This window comes from Lutra lutra, chromosome 5 (assembly GCF_902655055.1).
Source record: "Lutra lutra chromosome 5, mLutLut1.2, whole genome shotgun sequence".
NCBI lineage: Eukaryota > Metazoa > Chordata > Mammalia > Carnivora > Mustelidae > Lutra > Lutra lutra.
The window spans coordinates 73,421,031-73,431,047 of record NC_062282.1 but is presented as its reverse complement, the minus strand read 5'-3'; the positions used below and the strand labels follow the sequence as shown (position 1 = coordinate 73,431,047).

At 53.6% G+C, this 10,017-nt stretch overlaps 1 protein-coding gene across 2 annotated transcripts in view; it reads left to right on the top strand.

Annotated features, from left to right (window-relative positions):
- Positions 1-1,448: 1,448 nt before the first annotated feature.
- Positions 1,449-10,017, top strand: part of VDAC1 (voltage dependent anion channel 1) — a 29,276-nt gene continuing 20,707 nt past the window's right edge. Inside the window, exon 1 of one of the 2 annotated variants that reach the window (XM_047730433.1) lies at positions 1,449-1,603. The gene's annotated coding sequence lies outside the window, so the exon portion shown is untranslated. Of the gene's footprint in view, positions 1,604-1,682; positions 1,822-10,017 lie in introns of those variants that run through there. The other variant, XM_047730432.1, reaches the window with a different exon arrangement.

Genomic DNA, 10,017 nt, shown 5'->3' with positions numbered 1-10,017 from the left:
ATCACACCTGCGCTTCACTGGCACAGGGTGAGGAATCTGCTCCTCGCTCATGTGAGGTTTCCAGAGCCCCATGTTCCCGTAGAGCCATCTGGTTCCGTCCTGCCTCCCTGAGGTCCTGTCCTCCCAAAGTCCACTGAACTGCACTCATGGGTGACCAGTGGCTTTCCTTGCCACACTTTCTCCAGGACTGTGCCAGGGCCCCTGTGTGCAAAGTGGGGATAAGGAAGCCCTGAGTCCCCCAGTCAGCCATGGAGCCGCTTATGGGCCTGGGGAGAGTGCGAGCATCCGTCCTCCACGCTCCAGGACCTCAAGAGGTTTAGCTGTGCTTGCTTACAATTCCAATCAGACTTCAGCTCTCTATAGAGCCCAGTAGACCGTGTCACCAACCCCACCCATAACCTAGTGCCCTTCGTCCTCAACATCCCACCCCCACTGGAACCCCAGTTGCCCTTTCCCATTTAAGCTGCCATCTCTTTCCAGAAGTCTGTCCTGACTGGGTCTGCCCACGCCCCACTTGCCTACTCCTTGAATTTGTGCCAGAGCTGGTTGTGAACGAGTGTCCCGATTTCATAACCCGGCGCCTCCTCCACCCGGGCCCCAGACGCCTCAAGCCTTGGAGAACGTTTGTTGGCTGAGGCGAAAGACGCGCGGAATCTTCATTAAGTTACGAAGGGATTCATTCTGGGAACACTAAGTGGTAATTCTTGGTGAAGGAGACCACCCGCTCAGGCCTAGCAGGGAGCCGCCACACTCCACCCGAGCTCAGCGGGAGGCAGGCCCCTGCTGGACGCTGATTTCCTCCCCGGAGGGGCCCTCGGCTGGCCAGAACCTGCATGCCGTCTGCGCGCTGTGAGACTCAGCAGGAGACATTCTGGCGAAACGCAATTTACTCTTTTCACTTCTCAAAATGCTCGGAAAATGGCTACTAGCAGTTTTGTTCCAGGGAAAAAGAGTCTGCTAAACTGGAGTGCGAACTCGGCGCACAGGGGAGTTTTCTCAGCGCTTCGCCCTCGGCCGCCCTAGGTCTCGGAGAGCCTGGGGTCAGAGGCGCGGCAACAATCCTCCGGAGCCGGGAGCGGGGAGCCGCGGAACGACAGCTGTGGCCGCTCCTCCGTATCCCCGCCGCCTCGGGCGCCCAGGTCCCCAGCCGGGCCTGGAACTGCCCCCCAGGAACCCGATTTAACACCGCTTGCGGGCTTTTGCCAGGGTAGGGGTCCCGGGGGTCCCGGAGGCCACCCGGGCTAGACGCTGGTCCAGCATCGCCGCATCATTTCCCGGGGGAGAGCGATTGTCTCCCAGCCCCAAGGTCGGGATGTGGGCCCAGGATCCAGCACATCTCCTTTTGGCACAGGTCCCCCCCTCCGGCCACCGCTTAGCGAACCGGAAGACCCTCCTCCCTCCACGCAGGCTTCAACCCTGCGGAGTTCCAGCGGAGACCCGCCCGCATGGGCGGCCGGGACGCGTGTCCCCGCGCACGCACACATCTTGCGCACGTCAGCCCTCACGCCGCCTCATTCCCGTGCCCGGGCGCACGCAGCTCTCACGCGTGCCCGCATACCCCGTGCGCACACGCATCCGTGGCGGGCACTGAGGGCGCAGCACGGTAAGGGCGCGAGCCCGCAGGGGCTGGGGACCCGGGCCCAGGCCTGGGCGGTGTCCGGGGCGGGCTCAGGGGCGGAGCTCGCCGGTCGGGGCGCGTAGGGTCGGGGCGGGTCCGCGCCGCCGCTGTCCGCGCGGTCCCGCCCTCGGCCCGCTCGCTTCGTTCCTCTCACTGCAGCCCCCACGGTAGCAGCCGCTGAGCCCGCCGCCGCCGCCGTTGAGGTAGGCGCCTCGGAGAGCGGCCGGCGCTTTGCGGGCGCCGGGGGTCGCGGGCCTGGCCCCGGGGAGCTGACGCGGAGGCGGCGGGGGGAGGAGCGGGCGTGGACGAGGGGCCGAGGGCCAGGCCCCAGGGAAGGAGCCGGGGCGCCCGGCGTGGGCCTGGCCGGTCCGCGGCGCGCACAGCAGGCCGCGCGGGCCGGAGGCAAGCGGGCCGGGGAGGGGTAGCGGGAGGCCGGACGTCCAGGGACGCCTTCGGCTGGGACTGGAGCCTGCGGGGACCTGCGGGAACCTGCGGGCGGAAGGGCACGGGCCGCCGCGGGAAGGCCAGGCCGGCTCCAAGTCTAGGTGACCTTTCCCGGCGGCGCCCTCTGGCCCTGGATCCCGCCAGCGCGGGTCGGGAGGGGGACCGCCTTCCACCCACGCTCGCCGGGCTCGGCCCACGGACCTGTGCGGGCCATGCTGTCGCCGCGGGAATGAGTTCCTGTGACGACCGTGGCCCTTCGCTCCGTGTCCGGCGTGTCTGGTCCACGCCCAGAGAAGCTGGCGTCCGGCACTTGTCCGCCGGTGCCAGCTCCTTACCGGGCGGAACCGGAGGCTGAGAGTCGATTTAGGCCGCTGGGGCCTGGGCAGTAGGCTAGGCCTCGGGAGAGGACGCCCGGTGGGGAGCGGTTGTGGCCTGCTTGGCCTTAGGAGGGATTCCTGGTTCGTTTGCTCATTCATTCACCGAGTGCAGCGGTGCTTTCACGAACTGGTTAAGAGCCCTTGCATTTCAGAGCTGCAGTCCTAGTGACTGGTCCAAGGTCACGCGGCTGGGACGATACCAACCCTGGGTTTTCTCATCTGTGGCATAGGAGCAATTATAGCTCTCCTTTGTTGGGTCTTTGGGAAGAATGAAATGAGTTGCTTAGCGCAGAGCCTTAGATAGAAACCTTGACAGCCTTGAGGCTTTTAGGGAGGATTTATCCCATACTCTGCAGACCATTTTAACTCCACGTGGTGTTCTGGAAAGGGTTCAATAAACATAGCCAGCCCCTGTTATTTTAAACATTATTACTAAGCATTTATGTGCCAGGCATTGAGTAACTATCAGGATAATTCATGAAAAATCCTGTAAGTTTATAGACAGACAAGGTCAGGCTGAAGCAGGAAGTTGCATGTGGGTGCAGATCTGAGGGAAGCCTAGCCCTTGACCAGCCTCAATTCTGTGGAGAGAGAGAGAATGGACCCCTCCTTTGCCTAATACTCGGTTGGCAAGGCCAGGGCAAGCTGCCCAGGACTAGCCTTGTTTCTCCACCCCGGCTCTGGACCGAGTTCTCCAGGGTTCGGCTTAAGCCCTATGCAGCTTTGTTTTCAGTGCCTGGGGTGGTGCCACTTGGCGCACAATAGACTTGAGAAGAGTCGATGGGGGTAGATGCACTCTTGAGAGGCAGCTCACCCTTCCTGATAGGAGGATAGTTTTTAGCATTGCAGCACATGGCTTATAGTAGGTGCTCATTAAGTATTTCTGAAATTATTGAACGGGCATATGTCGTGGCTGCAGGCCCCGACCATAGTCTCTTGATCTTGGACAACCTTTCTAAGGGACATGCACATCTCGTTCACTTCTAGAAAATAGCCTTGCTTAGCAGGGTCACTCGTGTTTCAAGAGCTGCAGTGGAATGTACAGCCCTAGAGTGCTGAGAGGTGAAACTGTTTCCTAATTTGAAATAACTGTTTTAAACATGTTACCTTCATTCTGTGACTTTTCATGTCCTGTGGGAAACCTGTAGAACTGGTGTTTCTGAGCCTGCAGGGGAGGGTGACCCAGGTGAATGGGATTCTCCTCTAAGGTTTTGGGCCTGGTTGCTTTGTCCCCTTTCTTTCTTTCTTTAAAAAAAAAAATTTTTTTTAAAGGTTTTATTTATTTGACAGAGCGAGAGATCACAAGTAGGCAGAGAGGCAGGCGGGGGGTGGGGGTGGGGGTGGGGGGAAGCAGGCTCCCTGCTGAGCAGAGAGCCTGATACGGAGCTCCATCCCAGGACCCTGAGATCATGACCTGAGCTGAAGGCAGAGGCTTAACCCACTGAGTCACCCAGGCACCCCGCTTTGCCCCCTTTCTGATGGTGGGTGGGTTGGTAACTTCTGCTGGAGTTGTCCAGAGTAAAATGCTCAACCCTGCTCTCAGTTGGTTACTTAGTTTTATTTCTGTATTCTGTGCTATAAGCAGGAGCTATCTGTAGACAAACACAGTGGCTTCAGGGGACCATATAGTAAGGAGTTGCCTGTGGGCTGCTGGTCCTGATGGGCACTAGGCAGATGTGGGCAGTACCCTTCAAGCTGGTAGTAAGGAGGGACATTGACCCCCCACATTTACCTGTAAGATGCTCCCAAGACACTGCATTTCACTCTGTCCTTGGTGGAATTTCTCATGGCCTGACGTCTTTGTTGGTGGTGACTGAGAGAAGCCTTTGTGTGGTTGAGAGCCACCCCAAGCCTGCAGGTAGCCCCTCAGGACACTCAGAGGGTCTGTGGCCTTGGAGTTCCTCCAGACTCCTCTGGTAGCCACTGAGGAAATGTGACCAGTGGGATCCTCTGCTGGGCCTGGGCACCTTCCTCCTTTTGACTGCCTGCCCTCAGGGGGTGTGGGTGATTGGGTATCCATGCCCTTTACCCAGAACTGTGCTGGAGAGAGGCTTGGAGAGCAGATTGCGTTCACAGCTTGGCTCTGACATGAGCCATGAGCCATTTGATCTAGTACAGGACAGGTCCCTGTCTTATTCCTCAGTTTCTCCACTGTGTCATCATCATCATCAAAACAGTCGTTCTTACTAGAGAGCCTGCTCAGCACCCTCCTAGGGGCTTCACATATGTTCTGTGACATTGAATCCACCATCCTACAAGCTTTGGGAGAGAGGTACCATTGCTTCCTTTTCGTGGGTCAGGAGGCTTGAGCAGAGTTGGGACCAGGGCTGAGGTTGCCACACCAAAGGGCACTGTGATGAGCTAATAGATGTGAAAGGTAGACTCTGCTGTCCAGCAGGGGAGTGTTCTTTCACACTGATCCGAGTGAACCTGTGTATGGCTGGGTGTAGGCTAGCTCGCTGTCAGCGGATTGCAGTCCGTGGAGTCACCCCTCTTTGTTGCAAAGACGATGACCCTGGGCGAATTAGGAGAAAGGTTAGTTTTTCCTGGAATGAGGTAGGAGGCATTCTAGGACTTACGTGGAGAATATTCAGCTAAATAGTACCTCATTGTCATCAGGGAGGACTTTGGACCCTGTGGTTGAGGGTGACCTTTTGATAACTTGCATAGCTCCTGTAATTATACTAGGAAATCTATAAAATGCAAACCTCTAACAAAACACTATCTATGGTTGTTGCATACCTCCCAGGTACCATTTACTGTAGTAAGTGTTTTATGTTAATAATCTAATTCATTTCTCACAGTGATGCTGAGACAGGTACTCCTTCCCCATACTAGAGCTGAAGAAAAGTGAGACTTGTCTTGACCAGGTTACGTATTTAGAGAGTTGTGGAGTGATATTGGGACTCAGGGCTGCTTGACTCCCAAATCTACCTGCCCAAGCACTATTTTTTTTTTTTTTTAAGATCTTATTTATTTATTTGACAGTGAGAGAGATCACAAGTAGGCAGAGAGGCAGAGAGAGAGAGAGAGAGAGGGAAGAAGGCTCCCCGCTGAGCAGAGAGCCCGATGTGGGGCTCAATCCCAGGTCTCTGAGATCATGACCCGAGCTGAAGGCAGAGGCTTAACCCACTGAGCCACCCAAGCGCCCCAGCACTGTCTATTTTAACCCCACTAGGTCAAGCCAGGTAGCAAGGCTCCAGGGAACTTGAGGAGTCTGAGGCCAGGCAGGAGCCCTGGGTGCACCTGGGACTCAGACTTGGCATGTTGCCTGCCAGCTCAGGCCTTTCTTCCCTTGATGGGTGGAGAGGCAAGCAGGGTGTCCCCAAGTCAGTTACATTGTCTTGAAGCTTCTTATGGAAGGCTTTGCTGGGGTGGCCTACCTCCCAGAGTGTTTTAAAATAGAAGCAACTGCCTAGGAAGCTGGGCTGCCCAGTGTGAGACTGTCGTGGAGTGGGAGGGAAGGACAGCTGCACTGGGAACACAGACTTGCTACCCAGAGCGCAGGACGTTGGCTTTGCCAGCCCCCTGTAGACCTAACCAGAGGCTGCCTTTATTGTGAGAAAGTGTGTGTGAGATGCGGGTGTGTGGGGAGGCTTCTGATGGTGTTGGCCCAATATATTGGCTTTCAGAGCTGGGCTGGCCTCCTACTGGGGAACTTGCTTTTCCTGGTCCCCAGACTTAGGGGGAGGTGCTTTTATTGGAATCCCTGGCTGGTCTGATGCTCCTCCTATAAGCTGGCCCAGTTCTGCTCAGACAAACCACCTCTAATGCTGTTAAGAGAAACAGTAGAGCCAAAGGCTTTCCTGCAGTTTTCCTTTTCTGAGGGAAATTCAGGATGGTGATGGTGATGGAGGTGATTGCTGTGTTGGTCAGGGTCCTTGCAGGGATCAGGTGCAAACTTATGTGCAGTAATCAAAGAAAGCATAATGAAGGGATCATTTGCAAAGGTGTGCGGAGGGTGTGGAGCACCTGACAAATGATGTGTGTCCCTCCCACCCCCTACTCTGGGTCCTTTGGAACCTGGACGGGGCCCCTTGGCAGGAGCTGTGGTCTTGGAAAGTAATCCGAGCCCACCTGAGGCCAGTAGGGAGGGAGCTTGGGGAATGAATACCCCAGCCTCTCTCTCCCATCTTCTTCTGGTGCCTCCTGTTGGCGAAAACCAACCATCCTGTGATAGCAGTCCATAATGATCAGCTCTTGAGGCATAGAACAGGATGGAGGTGGAAAGTGGGTCTGGAGGAGCAAACAAAGACTATCCAGAATGGGGACACCTGGGTGGCTCAGTCGGTTAAGTGCATCTGCTTTCAGCTCGGGTCCTGATCCTGGGGTCTTGGGATGGAGTCCTGTATCGGGCTTCTTGCTCAGGAGGGTCTGCTTCTTGCTCTGCCTGCTGTTCTCCCTGCTTGTGCACATGCTCTCTCTCTCTCTGACAAATGAATAAATAAAATATAAAAAAAAAAAGAATATGCAGAATAATGGATTATGATTAGCACTGCTGTTTATGGAGCACTCACTGTGTGCCAGTCATTCCTACATGTCCTGCCTGCCTACTTTACTTCATCTTTGCAGTAATTCTGGTAGAAAGGCACTGTTGTTAGCCCCATTTACAGATGAACAAAATGAGACCCTGGGAATATAAGTTTATCAGAGTCTTGTCCAAAGTTACACAGCTGGTAGAGGCTGGTGCTGGTAGAAGCCCTGCCAGTCTCATAGTTCTTTCTAGCAGTCACTGGACCTTGCTGCCTGGGCACCCAGATGGGTTGGGAAATGCCATGGCAGGGTGGCTCCTGCTGTTTAGGTCCTAGCCCTCTTGTACCCTTGCTCTCGACGATGGTGTCTCTCAACACACTAACCTTGCCCAGAAGACTTTCCTGACTGAGCTGAATGCTACCCTGTTCCCTGTGTCAGCCGCTGCAGTGGTTGTCCCCTCTCCGAGGGTACCTGGATCCTTCTGCCTCTACCGACGAAAGTGCTGTGCTGCCTGTTAAGTTAGGCTAGGAAGGGCGGAGAGGGAGGGAAGAAGGCTTTGGAACAGGTAGCTCAGGCCATTCTCAGGTATGCTAAAGTTAGGGAATTCTGTCTTACTTCTGCCTCCTGATAAGGGTGGCCTGAGCCCCAGGTGGTCACCTGGGAGTAGAATGTGCCCCTGATAGGCCTTGCCTGTTAACCCTGCCATCTCAGTGTGGTTTGAGTCTGTTCTTGGAACCGGGATAGATAACTTTCCACATGGCTTTTCCTTTTGGCACCTGCACTGCAGTTGCCTTTTAGAATGTGGTTTCTTGTAGCATCGTGAAGCCGGCATAGCTCAATTTCACACACGTTGGTTGGAGTTTTTAGTTTCCTGTTCTTAAAAAAATTACCAATATATACCAACAACTTAAATAATGAAGTGGAACAAACATTGAAAATCCCATTTTAACTCCACTCCTTCCTTAAGCCCCTTTTCCTTTCCAAGCAGCTCCCAGGCAGCCGCAACCTACAGATGGGCTTACAGCTTTTCCATCATATGCAAATGTGTGACCATATGAACACGTATGTGAAAGGGTTTTCCTCTAGTAACATGGAATTACACATTGTGACTAATTTTTTTTCATTTAACTACAGCTGGCCCTTGAGCAGCTTGGGGTCAGGGGTGCTTACCCCCCATGCAGTCGAAAATCCTTGTACGACTTTTGACTCCCTCCAGATTTAGCTACTAATAGCTAATAGCTACTGTTGACCAGAAGCCTTACAGGTAATATATAGTCAATTAACACATATTTTGTATGTTATATATATTATATTACAGTAGACTAAGCTAGAGAAAAAATATTAAGAAAACTGTAAGGAAGAAAAAATACACTTACAGTACTACACTGTATTTGTTGAAAAAAAATCCACATAAAAGTAGATTTGTTCAAATCTGTGTTGTGCAAGGGTCAGCTGCGTATAAAACATAGCTTTCTTTGCCACCAAGCATAAACCCATCTCATTCTTTTTGATTACTACGTGATACTCCTTAGTTTGCAAGCCCTCTGATTTTAGTCATTCATTTCCCTATTGGCCATTTACATTGCTTTTGGCTTGTGTGTTGTCAATCATGCTACCGTGAGCACCCTCATGCACCTGTCTTTGGGTGCCTTGGGTGGGTTCCTCATGGTTGAATTGCCACTAGGTTAACGTATGCCCACTTAGGCACTGGCCAGCCCCTGTCTCCAAAGGGACTGTCCTGTACAGAGTACTTAACACTTGGCGTGAGCAGGACTCACCATTTTCCACACCAGCAGTGGATGTTCCCATATACGTTTTTGCCAGTTTGTTGAGTGAGCCTCTCAAACACAGATGTGTCATTCACTTTAAAGCGGCTCCCTGAGGCCATTAGAATAAAGTCCACACCTTGTTTTGAGGTCAGAAGTGGCAGTGATCCCTTCTGAAGGCACTGGGTCTCCTCAGCCCGAGTGGAGCTCCCCTTAGGCCACGGTGGGGGTGGAGGGTGCTGGATGTGGGTCTCTCCACCCCCTCTCCCTGGTCGCCTTGCACCTTCCCTGTAGAGGGAGAGCCTGCTGCCTGGCTACATTGTCATTTACTTAGACCCTCTTGTCGGTTACTAAGTTTCTATTTTTTTTTTCCTCCTACTATAAAAATACTTTCTTGCTCCTTGCACATTTACGCATTAAACAGGCATTTATAGGGCACCTGGGTGGCTCAGTGGGTTAAGCCACTGCCTTCGGCTCAGGTCATGATCTCAGGGTCCTGGGATCGAGTCCCACATCGGGCTCTCTGCTCGGCAGGGAGCCTGCTTCCTCCTCTCTCTCTCTCTGCTTGCCTCTCTGTCTACTTGTGATCTCTCTCTGTCAAATAAATAAATAAAATCTTAAAAAAAAAAACAGGCATTTATATTGAATATCTGCTACGTGCCAGGGCTTGTCATCTTTGACACATAGCTTTTTACATATTTTGGATAAATTTAGGCATGACAGGCTCTGGGATGCTTTGAGTTCAAGGTATGATTTGGGGGTAGGTGTGCATTGTGGGAGTGTTGGGGGTGCTAGGAACAGAGCAGCGTCACTGCCAGGCAACTGATGAGTCAAGGAAGCCGAGTCCCCCCAAGGCAGAGGTTATGTAAGTGTTATGTAGGCCATGCTGGACGATATACTATCTCTACCCTTCCAGCTTCCAGTATGGGCTGGATTTTCATTCCTCAGCTGGAGTGGAGCTTACATAATCCGTTCAAGGTCAGCCAGGGTATGGTTGGGTAGGTAGCCTAGCAGGCAGTGGAGGGTTACCAGGGGCTCCTGTCTCCTGCTGTGACTTACTAGTCTTTCTCAAAGTCATCAGTGACTGGGGATGGGTCTGTTCAGCCCAATCCTGTCCATTCCTTGTGTTCCACATATCCTCGGGAACCAGGCTCCCAGGCTTCCAGGCAGACAGCTGGGTTCCTGCTTTCCCTAGGCAGCTTTCTGGCATCTGGCCAGGGCTGGCTGCCTTCCTATGTCAGAGTGCCCCACTTCGTGCTCAGTCCCCAGAGCCTGGGCTTCTGAAGGCACATGGGGTGGATGCTACAGAGACAGATGGTGAGCGATTTGGAGCTGATCT